Genomic DNA, 24,018 nt, shown 5'->3' with positions numbered 1-24,018 from the left:
ATGACCTACAGAGATAGTTCATATATATAATTATTTTTATTTATCTTCTTATGTTCCAAAGGATCCCAGTGTTTTATAAACTAGCTTAGAAGCTCTTTGGGGCAGAGACCGTCTTTTTCTTCTGTGTTTGTACAGCACTCAGCACAATGGGGTCATGGACTATTACTGGGGCTCTTAGGGATTATGAGAATACAATTAGGATAAAATAAATAAATAAATAACAATATATAACTGCCCAGAAATGCAGTCTGTTCTGTAGTGGAGGGTGGGTATATAGCATGCTGCACAACAATGGCCAGGCGGTAAAAATTTGAACAAGATTTTTAGTTCCTAGAGAAGCTGCAGTAACCCTCCCCCATGGAGTAGAATACAATCCCTAGCCCACAACAATACATATAATATGTACATATAACGTTAATAAAGTTAATACAATTGACCTCAAAGATATTGCATGTGGTTGCAATATCTGTCAAATCCTTCTTCACCCTCTAGTTTCTGCTAATTTCTGATCCTATGTTCTTCCTTGAAACACGTTTTGAAACTACCGCTTCCTGGAAGTTCAGTATCTTTCTTTATAACAGGAAGATTTCAGGGCTTTCACTACATTCTATAGGCTATGAATCCAATCTCCAGAACACTAAACTCTCAGGTTTTGCCTTTTACTTGCCAATGCAAAAAGTAGCAACTAAGGTTGTTCCAAAACCCAAAGCATACTCCTTATCCCATTTTAAATGGATGCTGGATAACAATGCAATGCTTAGACATATTGCACAAAGCTGTGGGTAGTTTATTCACAGTTTTTGTGGAGGTGCTTAGTTTCTCTACTTTCAGTGGCTTTCATAATATCAGAGAAATTATACCAAGAAATTATTAAAGAGGGAAAATGATGTAGTAATGTGTTAAGCTGGAGGTAAGAAGTTAAAAGTTCTTATTTAAAGAAAACTATCTATTAAAATGGGAAATAGAGTATGGACATCATGAAAAAAATATAAAAATCGTAATTTCTCTCCCCTTAAATTCTATAACTGGTATTACATGAAAAATCGTTGAAACAAAAATATTATAGTTTTCTGGACAAGTTGTATTACATTTTAAAGAGAGAACTGCTCCCATTAAACAGCCACAATTATCAGTATGAATGAAAACCAATTAAATGATAAGTTTGGGAGCACTGAGTAATCATTTATAATGACTTTATTAAAACTCACAGCATGGTTTTATGGCATATGAAAATTAGAGCTTTGCTAGTCTCTACTGGCATTAGCAAATTGCTAGAAAAATAAATAATATTTGCTTTCCTCTAAAGTGAACGATTCAGAAGAGGAATAGGCCATTCAGCTCAATGAAGCTTATCCTTGTTAAAGCATATTCTCCAAGAACAAGACCTAGTTGCTCCTTTAGTGGCTTCACTCCTTTAACTTTATCAGGTGGGCAATTCCAAAGATTCATTGCTTTCTGAGTAAAAGTAACATCCTCCTTATTTATTTTCTTTGCCTTGACTTTCATTTAACTCCACTGCCTGATTTGATGAAACCTCAGATCTGACATTAAATGTGTTTGTAATTTGGTATAGTAAAATGAGAACCTTTCTTTTAAGATGTCAGTTAAGACAAAGTAGAATATTCTTCCCCATACTCCTAACACTTCCTTAATTACACTTCTCTACAGTACTTCTTTGAGCATTCTCTTGTCATTAAAAGGATGGCCAAAACTGAACATAATACTCTTCTGACCTTATTCTCATTTCATTTACAGTTTGAGGATTTTCCGTATTATAATCTACAAAGTGCTAAATATTGCATCTCATTGCATCACGTAATAATGGTATTTCTTTCCTGGAGGCGATGGGAAGGGGTACGTCCACATAGTTGTGAAAAAAAATCTAAAAATATTGCTGAGTCACTGATTCCCACTATTTTTACACTACTCATTAACTTCATTAGGATTTGTGGGCATGGAACAACAATAGAATAAAGTCGATGAGGGAAAACAAGAACAGGATATGTATTTTCTCCATCAATTTTGAAACTTCCAGAAAAACTAGGTGGGTAAATTAAAGCAGGCCAGGAAACTTCAAACTGTATAGAGCCAAACGCTGGAAGTTCTTCTGGAAGGATGGAAGACTCTGGCCCATGTTACACTGACAACAGCAGCATGCAGCTTTAAGAATAATGTCTTCAATATATTAGGAAAAAAGATCAGACATCTTCTTCAACACAAGGCAAATATATTCTCAATTATTTTTCCAACAAGTCTATTGTACTTATTGTGACCATTGGAAGGAAAAGCCAATTTCCATTAATGCTTATGGTATCATTAAAGTAGCATTAGGCAACATCTTTGCCATATCTTTTTGAATGAGTCTGGACTGCTGTGAGGAAACTTGCCTTTGTTTGGGGAGAAGGTGTTTGGGTTTTGGGGTTATCTAAATTGGTATTAAAAATAATTCACAAAGAAAAGCCAGTTTAGCAGAGTCAAGAGAGGGACTCAGTAAAATGGTTCAATATCCAGAGTCTGAGCCCTTCCTTTGGCAGCTTTTAAAGAATCTGTGTTGTGCACATTAATTGTTCTCTGCCAGACTAACCTGATATCTTTCTTTGATAAGACAACTGACTAACTAGGCAAGGGAAATGTGGGAGAGCTAGTTTATCAGCCCTTCTGTAAGGCATTTGATACAGTACACATGTGAAATTACTAGCTAAAATGGAGAATATGGGGGTTAGTACAAGAACTGTAAGGTGGGTAAGGACTAGCTAAAGAGGAGGTTATAGTGGATTGTGCTGAAAGGACAACTACCAGGATGGAGGTAGGTAAATAGTGTAGTTCCTCAAGGATCAGTCTTGGAACTGATATTATTTAATATCTTCATGAATGACCTTGGCACAAAAAGTAGGAGTGTGCTAATGAAATTTGTTGATGACAATGTAGGGAGGTATTATCAATGCAGAGGAGCATAGGCTGTGCTGGACAGGCAAAGAGATGGGAGACAAGTAGATGATGCAAAGGCAATGAAGAGATAAATGTGCATCCAGTGCCTTCTGTGACTGGGGTAATTATTGCAAATGAGCCAGAGGCAGTAGAAGGGGAGACCTGGGTTGTAGAATGTGTGGGGGCTGAAAAATTATTTTAAAAAAAACCAAGGACATTGACTGCCCCAAAAGTTCATTAATACAGAGTTACGGTGGTTCAGCAGTGCCTTGTGCCCTTCCAGAACTAAAGTTCAGCTATATTAAAATATCCAAAACCTAGGAATCAAAGAATTATTGTAAAGCAAACAAAATAGGGAGTTTAGGTGTATACCATCCCCATAATGCAACCTTAACTCTGTCCTTTTTGAGCAATGCCCCAACACACCAATAAGATACATACCAGCACTCTAACATACACACACGCCTTATAGATTCTACAGAACCTCAGGGACTGTAGACACAGCCTAATATCCTCTCTTTCCTTAGGCAAAACTTGGGTTTAAGTCAGGTGTAGCAAACAGGATCTACCTACACCTGGCTTACACAAACACTGAGGCTGCTCCACACAAACTACCCCAGGCTTGGTCAATGTTACCACCCCTTCACTCTTACCCTGAGAATTCCTTCAGAAATGTTGTTTTCACTTACCCCTAGTCAAGTTGTCTGGAGTGGCTCTGGAGGGTGAGTACTAGACTCAGGGCAAACTGTTAAGCGGAGCACAAACCACAAATTGGTTGTGAACTCTATACTTGGATTTCATCAGGTACCAAGTGTAAACTCCTCAGGCACTATAACAGCCTAACCAGGGAGTCACAGACAGTCCCTTGGGGTACTCTGATCTATCTTTCCACCCAGGTAAGCTTGCTTTTGTGATAGATGGTCCCTTACACCAAGAATCACAATATTCAGGTTATTCCCAGTCCCAAAACGACTGGTCAACTGCACCTTAGATCACACACCAAAGACAATGCTTGTAGCCAATCCTATAATTAACTATCTAAAGTTTTATTAACTAAGAAAATAAATGAGAGTTATTTACAAGGTTAAAGCAGGTAAACACACATAACACACACACACACACACACACACACAAAGAGTGAGAGAGAGTTACAGTCTTAGGTTCCGAGGTGATAGAAGCTGCTGTAATATGCAAGCTCTATATGTCCTTTAAGGCTAACCTATGCTAAGCAGCTGGGGAATCCCTTGCTTATGCTTAGAAATCTTGCCCTCCCAAAGTTCAGGCAGCAAAGAGATCCAATTTCTTCCTGTCAGCAGTTTTTATTCCCTTCCCCCAGATTTTACACTGATGGAACCAGTTCTCCTACAAGTCTCATCTTTATGGGTGTTGGGGGAGTAATCAGCAAAGTTTTTTGCCCTCTGATGTTCCACACTGTTTGCCTGGTGTCTATGTGGCTTCTTTTGCTCAGTAGGAGATAATACTTCTTGTAGTAAGCTAGTATTTCACACCTAGTTATACTTCTCTCCTGACTGTGTGGTTTAGAATTTCAGAGCAAACACTTAAATATTACCTTATAACATGGGATACGGATATTATACATGAGATTAATGCATGCAGCAATTTACAAGCCTTTCATAAAATCTAAACACTAAACGCATTTTTATAAATCTAATAACTATTTTACCAAGACTAACACAGACTGGTTTCCAGCTATGCATTTGTCAGTGTTCAGTTGAGGCCTCGGGGCCTCAGCCTGAGCTGACATCTGGTCTGCCAGTGTCGCTGTCGCACCCCTCACTAAGCCTTGGAGACCACTGTCATGTCTGCCACCAGAATGCTGACGATCCCTACGGCAAGAAACTCCCTGAACACCAATACTGACATATCTACAGAACACAGTGTTGAAATGAGTAATATTTGATCCTTCAAAGTGCACATGCACCTCTTCTCCCATCACAGTGACAACTCTTTCAACCTGCTCCAAATAATCCCTCCACCATTCAATTCTGCTACACCGAACATAGTGAACAACAGCTGGAGTGCATGCAGATAAATGCTGAAATTCAAATCTGTGGAACACAACAATGGCACCTTCTCATAGTCCTTCCTTGTGTTTAGTTATTATGGTACCACCCTTACTGAATCATTCCCATTGGCTAGTGCCAGCCCCAAGGGAGCAGAGGTAAGGTTCTGATGTGGAGGTGGCATGTACCTTAACTCTATTTCCTGGTTTTCAAGAGGTTTGAGCATAGCTGAACTTGACGTTCTGGAAGTGCACAAGGAATCACTGGACAATATTAACGCTGTATTAATGAAGATTTGGGGCAGCTAATATATTTGTTTATCTAGATGAATATGTACACATTTTTGTGATTTAGTGTAATCCCAGTTCTTGACTAGTGGTAGGACATTTGTTTGCATCCAGTCAAATTCACTCTCAAATCGCCCACTCATTCCTTTCCTACATCCACCCACACATCCCGTATTACACAGCAAGGAAGTACCCCTACATGTTTACAAGTAGAACAAATATCTGCCCCTGGTTAACTTTAACAATCTGTGATAAATCATGTCTGGTTTTGTTGATTTATTCCTCCTCCCTTACTTAAAATGTCTGCTTTGTTAATCTTGCTATTATTTAGGAAGTTCTCTCTGACCCAGTACATGGTCAAAATCAGTAGGCATGTTTTATCTCTCTTCCGTGATAAAAATGTTAAGCCTCAGTGACTTTACCACCCTCTTGATCTCTTTATCCTGCCATATTCTAAACTTCCTTTCTGATCTTTAGCTTTTATAGAACAGAGATAGGAACTATAATTCAAACCGACCCTCAAACTGTATTTATTTAGAGGTTTTCCTTTACAGTTCCCCTATTATTTTGGTATGTTTGGAGGGATATAGGTTGTAGTCTCCACAGTCCATTGAAAATATTTCCATTGTTGAAAACATTATAGCAAATATTCTCTTTCAAACTATTTTGGTTTAAGATAATAATAGCCACTTCATTTAACCTCTGGTTGGTTTTCACAAAGCTGCCTATGGGAGTCTGCGTGGATACACTTCTAAAAATAAATTTCCTTTTCTGCATGAGTAGGCATTAAAGCTGCTCAGTTTCTGTTCAGCTATTTGAATTATAAAGCAGTTTGCAGGGAGTGATCAGAAAAAGGTAATATCTGTGGGTTTTGTTACCTTCCCTCAATCTGACATTCTGTATCTAGGATAATCCATTAGAGTAGGCTGAGGTGAAATCAGCTATTCCTCATCAATCTATCACTTTCCTGTTTCAAAATAAAGACAGTGGATTTCTTGAGAGAATAAACTAAATGAAAAAGAGTTACAAGTCAATTTACAGTAGTCACGAGTAACATAACCAGTAGGTAATATTTGTGTAACTGAAGTGGGCACCTATACATGGTAGCAGTCTGTAGATGAGAGAGAGGTCCATGTTCCCTCTAATTTTTTCCATTCATGTGCAGAATAAATTGTATATGTACTGAGGTATACGTGGATGTATGTCACCAGTACAAACACAAAACCTAGATATAATATATATTTTTTAAAAGTTACCATAGGCATAATTACTCCAGCCAGGAGAGGTTAGGCATTTTAGTACCCACTAATCAAAGAATTAAATTGAAGGGTAAGAGAAATAAAAATTATGAAATGCATAGACCAGTCAAAACACTAAAATAACACTTTGAAAGAATAAAATTACAAAGAATATATGTGCATTGTAGGAAGTCCCAAGAAGTGACAACAACAATAATACAAGTATGTGCTGGGAGTTGAGTGTGAAAGAGACAGAGTGTCTGTGTGTGTGTGTGACACAGTGTGTGTGTGTGTCAGAGACTCTCTGTGTGTGTGTGAGAGAGAGGGAGAGAGAGTGTTTGCTGGCTGCTGGGGAAGTTTCTGAGAGACGCCGTGCGCTGCCTCCTTAAGGCACTCACTGAAAGCTCTCCTGCTCTGTCCTGAGCCCTGTCTCCCCTGCCCCTGCTCTGTGGGGGGGAGAGAGAGAGGGACAGAGCCCTGGTCTACACTACAGGGTTAGGTTGAATTTAGCCACGTTAGGTCGATTTTATAAGCAATGCGTCTACACAAGCAACCCTGTTCCATTGACCTAAAGGACTCTTAAAATCTACTGCTGTACTCCTCCCCGGCGAGGGGAATAGTGCTAAAATCAACCTTGCTGGGTCGAATTTGGGGTAGTGCGGACGCAAATCGACATTATTGGCCTCCAGGAGCTATCCCAGAGTGCACCAATGTGACCGCTCTGGACAGCACTTTGAACTCAGATGCACTAGCCAGGTACACAGTAAAAGCTCCGGTAAAGTTTGAATTTCATTTCCTGTTTGGTCAGCGTGGCGAGCTCAGCAGCACAGGTGACTGTGCAGACCCCCCAGAATCGCAAACGAGCTCCAGCATGGAGCGAAAGGGAGACACTGGATCTGATTGTTGTATGGGGAGAAGAATCTGTGCAGGCCAAACTCCAATCAAAAAGAAGAAATGCTAATATATATGCCAAAATCGCACAGGGCATGGTGGACAGAGGCTACAACAGGGACACACAGCAGTGCCGCATGAAAGTCAAGGAGCTCAGGAAAGCCTACCAAAAGACAAAGGAGGCAAACGTTCGCTCTGGGTCAGAGCCCCATACATGCTACTTCTATGATCAGCTGCATGGTACACTACCACACCACTGTTCATGGACACCTGCAAGGGGGGAGTCTCACACAACAGGGAGGAGGATTTTGTGGATGAGGAAGAGAAGGAGGAGGAGGAGGAGAATGTACAGCAGGCAAGCTGTGAATCCGTTCTCCCTGGCAGTCAGGACATTTTCATCACCCTGGAGCCAATACCTTCCCAAGCCAGGATCCCCGACCCTGAAGCCAGAGAAAGCACCTCTGGTGAGTACACATTTGTAACTACAGTACAGGGTTTAAAAGCAATAGTGTTTAAGATTGATTTGCCCTGAAGACTTGGGATGCATTCGCAGTCAGTACAGCTACTGGAAAAGTCTGTTAATGTGTCTGGGGATGGAGCAGGAATCCTCCAGGGACATCTCCATGAAGCTCTCTTGGAGGTACTCTGAAAGCCTTTGCAGAAGGTTTCTGGGGAGGACTGCCTTATTTCGTCCTCCACTGTAGGACACTTTACCACTCCAAGCCAGTAGCAAGTAGTCTGGAATCATTGCAGCACAAAGCATGGCAGCGAATGGTCCTGGGTTTTGGTGGCATTCAAGAAACATTCGGTCTTTATCTTTCTGTGTTTGCCTCAGGAGAGTGATATTATTCATGGTCACCTGGTTGAAATAGGGGAATTTTTGTAAGGGAACAGTAAGAGGACCCTGTTTATGCTGGGTGGTTTGCGCTTGGCTAAAAGGGATCATCCCATAGCCATGCGGCGGGGGAGGGGTGAAGGGATCATCCCAAATAGCCACGTGGAGGGCTGGGGGAAGGTGTGTGCTGCACATCCACCCGAAAACTGCAGCCCTTGCTTTTAAATGGCAAACCCAACCAGCATTGCTTACTATGGGAAAGGAGGACGCTGCCGTTTGAAAACATTCCCACACGTTATGAAGGCGTTAGAAACCAAACCCGCATACCCTTTGGTTTAACATGGCTGCCTGGAAACCGAATTCTGTTGCCCAGCTGTATGTGATGTGTCACCATACTGGCAGGCGCTCAATAGAAAAGGCAAAATGCGACCTTGTACCTAAAGCACATGTGCTGTCTGCTGTGAATTGCTTGATTCACTGTGAAAGAGTCTCCCTTTTGTTCTCAGAAATGTATCATCTTAAATTTTACTCTCCCTTTTTATCCCCCTGTAGGTGCAAATGTTTCTATGGTCCCCCTATGATCTCCGTCCCTGAGGTTATCGCAGATTAGAAGGCGAAAAAACCACCATCCACTATGACCTGCACATTTCCCATAGTCATTACCCTTGATAGCAGAACGTCAGTGATTGCATTGGCTACTTGAATCACAGCAGTCTCCCCAGTAGATTTGCCCACTCCAAATTGATTCCTGACTGACCGGTAGCAGTCAGGCGTTGCAAGCTTCCACAGGGTTATCGCCACTCGTTTCTCAACTGTCAGGGCAGCTCTCATCTTGGTATTCCTGCGCTTCAGGGAGGGGGAAAGCAACTCACAGAGTTCCAGGAAAGTGGCCTTATGCATGCAAAAGTTTTGCAGCCACTGGGAATCATCCCATACCTGCAACACTATGCAGTCCCACCAGCCTGTGCTTGTTTGCCAGGCCCAGAATCGGTGTTCCACTGTATCAACCCGCCCCACTGCCGCCATGATGTCCCGATTTCCAGATCCCGTGCTTTCAGGAACATCTGTGTCCATGTCCTCCTCACAATCATCCTCATGCTGCTGTCTCTTAGCCAGGTTCTGCACACACTGCAGTATAATGCGCAAAGTGTTTACAATGTTCGCAACAGCAGCAGTGAGCTGAGTGGGCTCCATGCTTGCCGTGCTATGGGGTCTGCCTGGGTAACTCAGGAAAAAAGGCATGAAACAATTGTCTGCAGTTGCTTTCATGGAGGGAGGGAAGGAGGAAGGGAGAGGAGACTGACGACATATACCCAAAACCACCCGCAACAATGTTTTTGCCCCATCAGACATTGGGAACTTAACCCAGAATTCCAATGGGCAGCGGAAACTGCAGGAACTGTGGGATAGCTTCCCATAGTGCACCGCTCTGTGAGTCGATGCTAGCCACGGTAGTGAGGACTCACTCCGCCTACTTAATGCACTTAGTGGGGACATACACAATTGACTGTATAAAATCAATTTCTAAAAATCGACTTCTATAAAATAGACCTAATTTTGTTGTGTAGGCATACCCAGAGACTGTGTGAGCTGGGTGCTGGGGAAGTCTCAGAGACAGTGCGCTGTCTCTTTAAGAAAGGCATTCACTCACAGATGTCAGACCAAAGCAGCTCTGAGTTCTGAGCCAGGCTGTCCCCTCTGCCTGCTCTGTGGAAATGGGGTACAGGGGCAGGGGGAGGTGAAACCCTGACATCAGCACCCACCCCATGCTCTGCACAGCCAGCAGGAGGGTCCTGGGAGCAGCTGCAGGAGCAACGTGGCTGCAAAGCAGTGGGGGAGGGCACCTGAACACACACTGCTGGATATGAGTACTCTGCTCATCAGCTTCACGACACTTGTATCTGTCTTGCGCAGCCACCCAACCGCGCAGCTTACAGGGAACACAGAGAGAGGTGCATTTATACAGGAAAAATTAATAGGCTGGCTATAGCAATTGCTAGAAAGTAATCAAAATTAAGATCAGCATGGAATTGTAGGTTCTCAGCTATGGCATTACTTAGTATGGTCACACACAAAAATTTAAGGGCTAGATGGTTGCTTGTAAGCAACAGCAGTAGCTGGTAGTGTGGACACGCGGGGCTTCTTCATTTGGATATAGTGACCTATAATTTGTAACTGTTTTAGAATTTCCCAGAGAACTTTATTTTAGGGTTGCTCTCCATATATAGCAAATACAAACACTGCTAGTCATTAGTCTCGAATAAGCAAACAGAGATGAGCTCTAACTGTCATTATTGCTGCCCATTCTCTTTTCCAATTCTTACAATAACTCATGTTAATATTTTAGTCTAGCCTACTTTGTGTTCTCCAGTTACGTCATAGCTGGTTAAACTAAAAGCATAAAATTGTTATTATTGTTGCAGGAGCCGTTAGCTTTTTCTTCATAAATAAAATAAAGTTTAATGCACTTTGAATCCCTCCACTGCATTCAAAGTACTATTTTGAATTTTTTTATACTGCCTTGGTCATTAGTTAAGACTAACTCATTTTACACATTTATGTCAAGATTTTGAACATGTTGAATAAGTAGTTAGGGCTAATTTCAGTCTTTTCTTTGAAATCACTGGCCTTTGAGATTAGGCTCTTAAAGAATATATCATTTAGGTTTGCATGGGACAAGCACTAGTCCTAGTGCAGTAGATAAGTATCCTCTCCAGTATTTTACAGATGTGAAAACAAACAGAAAGGTTAAGTGACTGGCCCACGATCATATGGGAAGTCAATAGCAGAGCCAGAGAACATGTTAGTTCCCACTAAGTCCTATGCTCTACTCATTGTATCATACTTCTTCCCTTTCCATTCCCTGCCAGGATGCTCTTTAAAAAATGAATTTAAGTCACATTAAAAGGTACAAGATTTACAAATCTGAAGATTGAAAACATCTCTTCATCTACCAGAGGTATAGGACCAGCTCTCTGAGGGTTAAAACTGTACATGGTTTTGTTTCTTTAACGAGCTAAAATATTTGGCTACATATAGAATATATTTGGATAATAAAGTTAATTGCTTAAAACGTAGTGAGCTGTGTAACAATGAGGGAAAATATGTGACTAAATAATGTACTATATTGAAATGGAATCATCTATCAGAATGCAGTGGTGCTGTTCAGCTTGATACATAAAAAGAGTACTTTTTGTATTACCTGTGCATTTCCCTGATCTCTGGTTGTGAGTGTCTGATCTGCATAATGATCATACAGTTCCTAAAGAACTATCAAGTATCCAAATCCCTGTACTCTGACTGATTGGCTGACAGCCATTATTCATCAGGTTACAACCATTTGCTTAATCACTGCATGGTTATTTCTCTATAACCATATGGGATAGGGGATGGCATGCCCTCTTACTGCTCTGCTGCCGCCTAGTGGCCCATCTGGGGATAAGTTCACCACATTGACACCCCTTCCTGCAATTGCTCAGCCCATTGTCTCTCTCTCACTCACTCACTCACTCTGTGGCCTCTCTCGCGTTGCTGGAACTGCAGCACTTTCTTCTTTGTGGCTTAGTCCTCCAGCCAAGTCACACTGAAGTTCTCCCCCTTCAAGGGTATTATCAGAGTGTCCTTTCAATTATAGGGTTGTCAACCCTCCTGGTTTCACCGGGAGTCTCCTGGAACTAGGTCCTATCTCCCGAAGGCTACTGACGCCAAACCAGGAGATTTTAGGTCGCTACAAGTCCAGGAGCTCAGCTGGGCTAAGGTAGGCTCCCTGCCTGCCCTGGCCCCATGCCACTCCCGGAAGTGGCCAGCATGTCTCCGAGGCCCTTGGGGGGAGGGCAGGGGGTCTCCGTGCACTGCCCCTGCCCTGAGTGCCAACTTCGCAGTTCCCATTGGCTGGGAACTGTGGCCAATGGGAGCTGTGGGGATGGTGCACAGGCAGCGCACGGTGCCCTGTCCCTTCCCCCCAGGTGCTGCAGGCTGCTTCTGGGAGCAGCATAGGGCCAGGGCAGGCAGGGAGCCTGCCTTAGCCCCGCTCCACCGCTGACTGGGAGCCGCCCCAGGTAAGTGCCTCCTGGCCGGAGCCTGTACCCCGAGCCCCCTTCTACACCCCAACGCCCTAACCCATCCTGGAGCCCCCTCCTGTACCCAAACTCCCTCCCAGAGCCTGCACCCCAATTAAGCTTCACTGCATCCTGGCTCCCCTCCAGGTGCAGTTTATGGTTAACTGACCTCTCTTGCCTATAATAACCCCTGCAGGGCTAGTGTGGGATGAGTGCCCCCTCGTACCATACTATGAAGATGCAATTCTCCATTAAATTGCATCTGCAGTTCCACTTCCTTAGGAAAAGATGTACTGTGAGCTTGAAGCAATCTGGAAAATAGTGCATGCATGGAGATCTGAGTGTTCAGGGCAAGGTTATAGGTCCCTCATATAGTAAGTCCTTGCTGTTGGGTGTTCATGATTTAAAAACAGGGTACAGGTCTGAACACTTGGGCTTTTGTTTGTTTGTTTGTTTTTTGGCCAAAGTGTCTCCTGTGTGCCCCTCTAGTGGCTGGTCCACAGAAGACGGTAGCTTGATCCTAGTTACTCCTTTAGCTCAAGTGGTAGAGGTCTGTGGTGTGGCTCGAAAGGTCTTACACTCAAACTCTGCTTACTACCTTTGCAGCAATGGGGTCAATATGGTTTCACATAATGGAATTTATATATTATCAGGGTATTTTTTATTTTAAAAAAAGTAGGAAATTGTATACAAAAAGCTATGTTAAAGAACATTAAGATGATCAGATAAAGGACTCAAATTCCACAATACCAGTATTGAGGTTCCCCTGTGCAACTTTAGTTCAGTCCCCTTGTGTGTATGCATTAGATACAGTTTTTAATTACATGATCACAGGATTGCATTACTCAAGACACAGGCTGGGGACTGAATAAGGCAGAGGGCTGCAAGAAGAAAAAGGATGTTCTTTTGGGTTTAGAGCATGGAACTGACACTATGTCTACACTCCCGCAGTAAGTCAACCTACACTACACTATGCAACTGCAGCTACATAGGGTGACCTGATGTCCTGATTTTATAGGGACAGTCCCGATATTTGGGACTTTTTTTTTATATGGGCTCCTATTACCTCCCACTCCCTGTCCCAATTTTTCACACTTGCTATCTGGTCACCCTATAGCTCCACGAATAACATAGCTGGAGTCGATGTACCTTAGGTCGAGTTACCGCCTGGTCTACACCACGGGGGGTCAATGGGAGAAAATCTCCCATTGACTTACCTTACTCTTCTTGTCTGGGGTAGAGTACAGGGGCTGACTGGAGAGCGATCTGCAGTTGATTTGGTAGGTCTTTACTAGACACGCTAAATCGACCACGGGTGGATTGATCTCAGAGCATCGATCCCTGCCATAGTGTAGACCTGCCCTTATTCAGGAGAGCTGAGTTCTGTCCTTGTGGGTAGCTATCCCACAGTTCCCGCAGTCTCCACTGCCCATTGGAATTCTGGGTTGAGGTTCCAATGCCTGATGGGGCAAAAACATTGTCGTGGGTGGTTTTGGGTACATGTCATCAGTCACCCTTCACTCCATGAAAGCAACGGCAGACAATTGTTTCACGCCTTTTTTCGGTGCAGGCGCCATACTGCTTTCAGCAGACAGCACAGTAGGGCTGCAAACCGTCGTTATCGAGTGCTATGAATCCACCTCGCAGGCCCTCTATATGACTGTCGTCATCCACCGCTTCTGCTGTAACTCTGCTGAGCTGCTCTTGTCTCGCCATACCACGGCAAGCTTGCAGCCCGCTCAGCTGTTGTGTCCTGGCAGCAGACGGTGCAGTAGGTCTGCAAAACTGGTCATCCAACCACCGCTTCCCCTGCAACTCTGCTCTCCTGCAGACGTCATACCACGGCAAGCATGGAGCCCGCTCAGATCACCACGGCAGTTATGAGCATTGTAAACACCTCACGCATTATCCTGCAGTATATGCAGAACCAGAACCTGCAAAAGCAGGCGAGGAGGCGACAGCAGCGCGGTGACGAGAGTGATGAGGACATGGACGCAGACTTCTCTCAAAGCACAGGCCCCGGCAATTTGGCCATCCCTGTGGTAATGAGGCAGGCTCATGCCATGGAATGCCGATTCTGGGCCCAGGAAACAAGCGCAGACTGGTGGGACCACATAGTGTTGCAGGTCTGGGATGATTCCCAGTGGCTGCGAAACTTTCGCATGCGTAAGAGCACTTTCATGGACCTTTGTGACTTGCTTTCCCCTGCCCTGAAGTGCAAGAATACCAAGATGAGAGCAGCCCTCACAGTTCACAAGCGAGTAGCGATAGCCCTCTGGAAGCTTGCAACGCCAGACAGCTACCAGTCACTCGGGAATCAATTTGGAGTGGGCAAATCTACTGTGCGGGCTGCTGTGATCCAAGTAGCCAACACAATCACTGAGCTGCTGCTATCAAGGGTAGTGACTCTGAGAAATGTGCAGGTTACAGTGGATGGCTTTGCTGCAATGGGATTCCCTAACTGTGGTAGGGTGATAGACGGAAAGCATATCCCTATCTTGGGACCGGAGCACCAAGGCAGCCAGTACGTAAACCAAAAGGGATACTTTTCAATGGTGCTGCAAGCACTGGTGGATCACAAGGGATGTTTCACCAACATCAGCGTGGGATGGCCAGGAAAGGTACATGACGCTCGCATCTTCAGGAACTCTGGTCTGTTTGAACAGCTGCAGCCAGGGACTTACTTTCCAGACAAGAAAATATCCATTAGGAATGTTGAAATGCCAATAGTTGTCCTTGGGGACCCAGCCTACCCCTTAATTCCATGGCTCATGAAGCCATACACAGGCACCCTGGAGAGTAATCAGGAGCTGTTCAACTACAGGCTGAGCAAGTGCAGAATGGTGGTAGAATGTGCATTTGGATGTTTAAAAGTGCACTGGCACAGTTTACTGAGTCGGTTAGACCTCAGCGAAACCAATATTCCCATTGTTATTACTGCTTGCTGTGTGCTCCACACTATCTGTGAGAGTAAGGGGAAGACATTTATGGCGGAGTGGGAAGTTGAGGCAAATCGCCTGGCCGTTGATTACGCACAGCCAGACACCAGGGCGATTAGAAGAGCACAGCAGGGTGCGGTGCGCATCAGAGAAGCTTTGAAAACCAGTTTCATGGCTGACCAGGCTATGGTGTGACAGTTCTGTTTGTTTCTCCTTGATGAAAACCAGCCAGCTTGATTCACTGTACTTCCCTGTAAGCCAACCGCCCTCCCCGCTTCAATCACCACTTGCAGAGGCAATAAAGTCATTGTTGTTTCAAATTCATGCATTCTTTATTAATTCATCACACAAATAGGGGGATAACTGCCAAGGTAGCTTGGGACGGGTGCGGGAGGAGGGAAGCACTGAGTAGGGTGAGGGAGGAGGGGAGGACAAGGCCACACTGCACTTCAAAACTTATTGAATGCCAGCCTTCTGTTGCTTGGGCAGTCCTCTAGGGTGGAGTAGTTGGGTGCCTGGAGCCTCCCGTCCCCTCCCCACCCCCGCGTTCTTGGGCGTCTGGGTGAGGATGCTATGGAACCTGGGGAAGAGGGCAGTTGATTACACAGAGGCTGCAGTGGCGGTCTCTATCTTTCCTGCAGCTCAACCATTCGCTGGAGCATATCAGTTTGATCTTCCAGTAGCCTCAGCATTGCATCCTGCCTCCTCTCATCACGCTGCTGCCATCTCTCCTGTTGCTCCAGCCATCTGTCCTCACGTTCATTTTGTGCTTTCCTGGACTCTGCCATTGTCTGCCTCCACGCATTCTGCTGGACTCTTTCAGTTTGGGAGGACTGCATGAGCTCAGAGAACATTTCATGGCAAGTGCGTTTTTTTCACCTTCTTATCTGCACTAGCCTCTGGGATGGAGATGCTAGTGGCAACATTGAAACATTTGCAGCTGTGGGAGGAAAAAAAGGGAGAGTAAAATTGAGAGAGACATATTGGCCATTTCAAAGGAGGGGCTGATATTTTTGGGTCACCATGCAGCACAAACCCAACTAAGCCCCCCACACACACCCAATTCTCTGGGATGATCGTTTCACCCCTTCCCCCACCACATGGCTAACAGCGGGGATGATTTCTTTTAGGCCCCAGGCAAAGAGCCCAGCAGGAACTGCCACCTCTAAATGTCCCCTTAATAAAATTCCCCTATTTCAACCAGGTGACCATGAATGATATCACTCTCCTGAGGATAACACAGAGAGATAAAGAACAGATGTTGCTTGAATGCCAGCAAACACTGGGACCACATGCTGCCATGCTTTCCTATGCAATGATTGCAGATTACGTGCTACTGGCCTGGCATGGTAAAGTGTCCTACCATGGAGGACGCAATAAGACTGCCCTCCGCAGAAACCTTTTGCAAAGGCTTTGGGAGTACCTCCAGGACAGCTTCATTGAGATGTCCCTGGAGGATTTCCGCTCCATCCCCAGACATGTTAACAGACTTTTCCAGTAGCTGTACTGGCCGCGAATGCATCCCAAGTCTTCAGGGCAAATTAATCATTAAACATGCTTGCTTTTAAACCGTATATTATATTTACAATGGTACACGCACCAGAGGTGCCCTCTCCTCCTTTTAAGGTCCGGGAGCCCGGCTTGGGAGAGTATTGGCTCCAGGTTGATAAACAGTTCCTGGCTGTCTGGGAGAACGGTTTCTCCATTTGCCTGGTGTGCACTATCTTCCTCGTCCCCAAAATCCTCATCCCTGTTGCGTGACACTCCCTTGCAGGGGTTCACGTACAGGTGTGGGGTAGTTGTAGGGGTACCCCCTAGAATTGCATGCAGCTCATCACAGAAGTAGCATGTCTGGGGCTCTGACCCCGAGCAGGCGTTTGCCTCTGTGGTTTTTTGGTAGGCTTGCCTGAACTCCTTACGTTTCACGCGGCTACTGCTGCGGGTCCCTGTTATAGCCTCTGTCCTTCATGCCCTTGGAGATTTTTTCAAATATTTTGGCATTTCATCTTTTGGAACGGAGTTCTGATAGCACGGATTCATCTCCCCATACAGTGATCAGATCCAGTACCTCCCTTTCAGTCCATGCTGGAGCTCCTTTGCGATTCTGGGACTCCATGGTCACCTCTGCTGATGAGATCTGCACGGTCACCTGTGCTGATCAGCTTCCATGGTGGCCAAACAGGAAATGAAATTCAAAAGTTTGCGGGGCTTTTCCTGTCTACCTGGCCAGTGCATCCGAGTTGAGAGTGCTGTCCAGAGCGGTCACAATGGAGCACTCTGGGATAGCTCCCGGAGGCCAATACCATCAAATTGCATCCACACTACCCCAAATTCAACCCTGCGATGTCGATTTCAGTGCTAATCCCCTCGTTGGGGAGGAGTACAGAAATCAATTTTAAGAGCCCATTAAGTTGACAAAAATGGCTTCGTTGTGTGGACGGGTACAGGGTTAAATCGATCTAACGCTGCTAAATTTGACCTAAACTCGTAGGGTAGACCAGGGCTAAATGTGTTCCTCTGGGCCTGTTCAACAGCAGTGATGCACACTTGCAACCATAGACACCGACTCCATGGGTGCTCCATTGCTGAAGCACCCATGTAAAAAACAAAACAGGGGGTGCTCAGCACTCACCAGCCATAGTTGTTCAGCAGAGTCCTGGGGCTGGCTGCCAATCAGCTGTTCGGCAGCTGGCGGGAGGTGCTCAGGAGAGGGTGGAGAGGAGCCAGCGGCAGGCAGGCGGGCGGGCGTGCAGGGGGGGCCTGGGAGGAGGAGGTGGAGTGCGGACAGGCAGAGGCTGAGCAAAGGTGGACCCTCGGGGGAAGGGACAGAGTGGGGGGCGTGGCCTTTGTGCGGGAAAAGAAAAGTCAGTGCCTATGCCTGCAAGGCTTGTTCTGCTTGGTGGGGGGAGCTTAAAAAGGGAAAACGTGACCCAGGAGGGGGAAGTGAACAGCGGGAAGGCTGCCCTGCCTCAGATAGTTGAGACAGGCTCACCAAGACGGAGACAGACACCACTCCTGAAGCTGCATGACCCAGCCTTAGAGTAGCATATCCCATGAAGAGGGGCTGGAAGTAGACCCTGTGTCAAGTAAGCCCAAAGGGCTGACCCAGGAAGACTGCCTGAGTTGCTTCTTTTCAGTTTCCCACAGACTCCCCTCTCCCATAAGTGACAAAAGAGGGGAGAGGACTTTTCTTTTTTGTTTGTTTACTCTAAGAGCCTCTTGGGTGTCTCCTCAGGGGTGCGGGAGAGAAAGACTATACAAGGATCTGAAGTGGAATCTGGAGGGGACTTTAGGGGACCCCTTCCCCCCCACATCATCCAACAAAGCCAAGCAGTATTTTTATTTCAGTATTTTCCACACAGTATCTCTGTTTACCAGCAACACACAGGCAGCTGGACACCTTTCAGGGTTTCGTTTTTTGACAATGTCAAAATTGGGAGCTGTTTAATGCTCTGTGTGATATTTCAGAAACTAACCCTTGAAAGCTGCATGTAGAAGTGTAACCCTTCTGCCCATCAGAGTTGGCAGCAACAAGGGCCGGGTTCTGGTTATCTAGGGGTTCCGTTTCAATAACAGAATGCAAAACTGGCTTGAGCCCCCACCCAGTGACCTGGGACAATTACATACCTTCCCCCTGGGCGCCTTTAAGAGGCAATACTTCCCCTCTCGCAAGCACAGAGTCTGAGTGTAGCAAAAGCCTTTTAATAAAGGAGGGAAACAATGCGGCATTATGTTGGGGAAACACCATAAACAGGATTCATAACACCAACCATGAGCAAAAGACCCACCCCCAAGTAAGTTTGGCAGTGTCCTTTTCCCCTCAGGGTCTTAAGTCCAGCAACCCAATGGTCACCCCCTCCCCTAAAGTTTCTGTCCTTGGTCAGTGCAGCCCCCCCAGAGTTCAGAAGTTCATCTGCAGAGTTTACCTCCCAGCCTGGGTGGAAGTAGAGGGAGGTATGGGGGGCATCTTACATGCTCCACTGCTCAGGTCAATGGCCGAGTGCCACGCCTCTCCATGGGGTTCTGCTGCAGACTTCACCGCCAGCCACCTTGCTATCTGCTCTACTCCGCTCTCCACGCCGCTCTGCTCCACATGCTAGCTATCTTGCTGTCTGCTCACCAACTTGTCTTCAGCCCCCCCCCCCCAACTTAACACAGCTGTCAGCAACTTCAGCTCTTTAGTGATTTCAGCTCTCAGTGATTTTTTAGCTGGTAGTAGGGGAGCCTCAGTGCTGGTGCACCTCTAGCCTAAAGTAGGCCTAATGCTTAGATCTAAGTATTAGTGATTTCAGCTTTGCAGCCTATAACAAGACTCTTAATGGAGCCAAAATTAGCTCTATTATTATACAGTGAAGAGCTCAAAGTAGTGTTTAGGACCCAGACAGCCAGATACACATACCTACACCCCACCTCTCTCAATTCACTGGGTTTTGGAACCCATGTCCCTTGCCTAGCGAGTGCTACTTAGTTGAGGGCAAGTCCCTCTGTCATAAAATGCCAAGTACAGTTCTACTGTCCTTGATTCACATAACCAGGATAACAATCCTTTATTACTCCTGCCCCAATAACAAAGAGACTGGGGATCCCACAGCAGCCAAAGTGACCATTTGGGCAAGCAGTCCATCACGCTAGGCAGGGTGGGTGTGCCCATGCAAACAAGATCAGCTCCTGAAGTCCTTTTCCACAGCTCACCACCAGATGTCAGGGTAGAGCTCACTCTGGCTCTGCTTACAGAAGTAACAACTAATGCTCACACTTCAAAGAGAAATGCCACATCTTCAAACTCGGATCCCCTGGGCGTCCATTATTTTTTTTCAGTCAGAGTTGTTAATCAAAGCTTTGTTTAGCTTTTCCAATAAAGGAGTAAAAGCTGAAAGGGTCCTGCAAGATTTGGAATCTGAATTCAGCTAAAACATAAGGGATAAAATTAATTGGGTTTTGAATTTGAGGAGTGAGAAAGCTGAACGTTGAATATCAGGAAACATGTCCTAATGGCAAATATCTACTAAAGCACGGTGTACTTTCTCATGGGCAAGCACAAAGTCTTATCGCCTTCTGTCATTTAAAACTGGACTAGATAAGCACTGAAAGATAGACTGTAAAGAACAATGCCTTCACTGTCAGGATGCCAAGATTCATTTTGACTCTAGTTTCTATGATTTATACCATTTCCTCATTCTTCTATATGACCTGTATTCCCTACTTTTAGAATGTTATAAAATTACAAAAATATTTTGTAAAAGCCATTTTTTTAGAAAAGTTCAAATTGAAAGTGCCAATGATGGGGTGAAACCAACCAGGGGATGGAAAGGGATGAAGAGCCACTTAATTACATCTGTTGCGCCTGTGCAGTAATTAATTAATTAAAATTGCTTCTCACCTAGAGAGGCCAAAGAAGCATCAGATGACAATGTAATAGGACAACTGGGCCTCATAAAAGGAAAGGAGAGTTCAGTAAGAAGGGAGGAAGCCTAGGGTGTAGAAGGTCTTGTGAAGGGAACCAAGCCAAAGCCTGTAGGAGAACAGACACCGCTGAGAGATGCTAGGGGCCAGTGCTCATGGCTGGAGCTGGGGAGAAGTCTCTGATGTACCTAAGAAGGAGGCTAGAGTGGTTGAGAGACTTTTTTTGAACATTAGCTTAAGCTTTTGTTACCCTCCCCACCCCACCCCACCCCACCCCCGCAAAAAAAGATCCCAGAGCTCAGGCTCCAGCCTGAATATCTACATTGCAATTAGACAGCCCCTTAGCCCAAGCTCCAGGTGCCCAAGGCAGGTTGGCTTGGACCAGCTGCAGGTTATTTGCAGTGTAAACATATTTTTCATTTGTTTGTTAGCTTATAAACGGTATTCTGCAGTTTTACTTAGGCCATGTCTATACTAACGCTTATTTCAGTAAAACTTAAGTCTCCCAGGGGTGTGAAATTATTTGGTTGTGGTAGATTTGAAGCAGTTTGTATTCATTTTATGTCTTTCTCCTAAGAATCCTACAGTACTTGCTAAAACTGAGAATTGAAATCTTATGTTTCAAGATATGTTATACATTTTATCAGTGCTGCCACCTCCCAGAACTGGAAGACTCAAATTATTTTTTTGGTTTCTATACTGTTATGATTTAAAAACACTGGAATGGTTGCTAGTAGCTGGACAGCTGAATGCCTTGATACTGCACTTTTCTCCAGATATTATAAGATTCTTCATAAGCACTGTTGGTTGTTATAGATGGCAAAAATTTAAAGACTAAATATAAACAAGACAGCACAAGACCAAAAATACCTCAGCAAAACAAGGGCTCCAATTCTACTTTGTGCTGTGGCATAAAAGGGCATAGTGGGCCCCTGGGGAATTCCACCAGTGTAGGAGGGTTTCTTTGGGCAGTGCTGTACCACCATCCTGCACAGCCCTTAGTGCAGGGGCATGGCTGCAGGCATACTAGAGACAGGAAAGGAAGCATGATCTGGCTATTCATTCAGGCTGTGAAGAATCCCGCAGGCAGGCATGCAAGGCTGTCATAACTTAGATCAGCCAGGGGACTGCTTTATTCCACCTTAGTTATGGTGTTTTGGGGGTTTTCCCAGCCTCCTTCATCATGGTCAATTTCTTTCATTCTGAACAAGATTCTGTATGAATCACTGGTGTGTGTATCGTATCATATGTCACCTTGAATCTAGTTGTAATCCCACTGCTTGGTAGAGGCCAAGGGAGTGACCTCACTCTCTCTTGGCAATTTCAAGACACTTGTGATGAATGCATCTCACTCTTTCATGTTTCAGTTTATTTAAAACATTGTTATTCACTTTTTTCCACAATCGTTTTATGGCATCAATAGATAATTTGAAAAGTTTTCCTAGTGATGGACACACTATGAGCTATGAACAGATTTGTCTAAGTGTCTGATTCATAATAGGAAGCTACTGTCTATTACATATTTATGAAAGTATCTTATCAGTAAATTCATCATCTTCATATTAGTGAATAAATGTTAGGAAATTTGCATGAGCCTGATTCACAAAGTTCACATTTTTTAAAGCTAGCAATTAATATTACATCAGTTCTGCTAGAACTTTATAATAATTAGATATTTAATTCACAAAGGCAGTATTATAGTATTACAAGAACCATAGAGGCTGTCTACCTCTCATTCCTTATTAATCTAATTTTGATTTATGTATGGCTGACCTGTGCATGTCTAGTCCAATTTTACGGATAGCATAGACAATGAGCAAAATATGGCAGGCGCTTTCTAAGAGTTAGTGTGGCTAAGTGGATGGGATTTGTGTCAGCCCTAGATTTGGGTTCTATTCCCAGTTTATGTATCTTCTCAGGCTTTGCCTACTCTACAAGCTCAGGGTGTGATGTTCCCCTCTGCTCCTATATACATACTTGCAGTAGCTTTTATCAAATTAGGGTGAGTATAAATAACCGTGTAGCCATGGTAACACTGGTGGTGGTGGTGGTGGAGGCACAGCTGAGTGGTGCCAAGTGAAAACCCACTGGTTTCAGGCAGGTTTGTACCCAACACGGCTCCGCTGTACCCCCACTGCCACAACCATTGCTCTTTATACTCACCCTAACTCCATAAAAGCTAGTGCAAGTGTGTATATATGAGCGGAGGGGAAATCACACCCCTAGCTCGTAGTGTAGACATAACCTCAGTGGAGTATTAAAACTTGCTTAGTAAGAAGGGTTGTGACAGGTGCAGGATTATTAAAGAGGATTAGAAGTGAATCTAGAACTCATTTCCTGATTCCCATTCCTTTAGGTCAAAGTGTATTTTAGAAGAAGGACAATCCATTTTGTCTGTGACCCATCTGGAATTTGAGTTTTGTGTGAAATGCTGAAGCAAGATGCCTTGCTGGTGCGCATGGTGTTGCTATTGAATGCTGAGGGTTTTGACAGCAAGCCAAAAACCAAGATGTACTAAATAAAGCAGAGAGAAAAAATAGTTATTTTGGACAGTTTATAACTCAGCCAAGTCTGAACATATTTTTGTGGGGTGCACTTTACTGGCCTCATGGACTATGCCCCTTCCAAGTCCTGGTGCAAATCAAACAGTCACACCAATTTTTATTATGGAAGGTATTAGGCAACCTTAATATTGCTAGGTTTCAGAGTAGCAGCCATGTTAGTCTGTATTCGCAAAAAGGAATACTAGTGGCACCTTAGAGACTAACCAATTTATTTGAGCATAAGCTTTCGTGAGCTACAGCTCACTTCATCGGATGCATCCACTGAATGCATCCGATGAAGTGAGCTATAGCTCACGAAAGCTTATGCTCAAATAAATTGGTTAGTCTCTAAGGTGCCACTAGTACTCCTTAATATTGCTGTTGCTTTCACCATGATAGCTAGCCATAAAGTAATTATATTCAGTAACTGTTTCTAAATGAAAATGCGCAATTTTAGCATATTTTAGCCTAAAAATTCAGTCCACATTGAAGACTGGATACTGCTATTAAATATTTGAAATTAAGTGTTTATACTTAGTTTGGTACGGCACCAAAGACTCCCAAACGTAAGACCTAGATCTTGATATTGGCTTAACTGAAACCTCCATCTCTAATGTGCCAGAACAAGCCCCTGGGTCCAGCTCTGAATTTTATAATGTGGGACCACTTCTGTTTCAATGCTGCCTCTAAGCAATTTTTTCTTCATGTAATATTTCTGAGGACCATGGTCATCATGAGGGATTGCTTATTTTAGGGTGACCGTATTTCCCTATGCTAAATATGGGATACCTGGGGAAATTACTCGTATTCAAGCGAGTTCAACAGCAATCAGAACTATGCAGTACAAATGTTCAAATTAACATCAAGTTGAC

Source organism: Chelonia mydas, chromosome 2 (genome assembly GCF_015237465.2).
Source record: "Chelonia mydas isolate rCheMyd1 chromosome 2, rCheMyd1.pri.v2, whole genome shotgun sequence".
In the NCBI taxonomy this organism is placed as follows: Eukaryota; Metazoa; Chordata; order Testudines; family Cheloniidae; genus Chelonia; species Chelonia mydas.
This window is presented reverse-complemented; position numbering follows the sequence as displayed.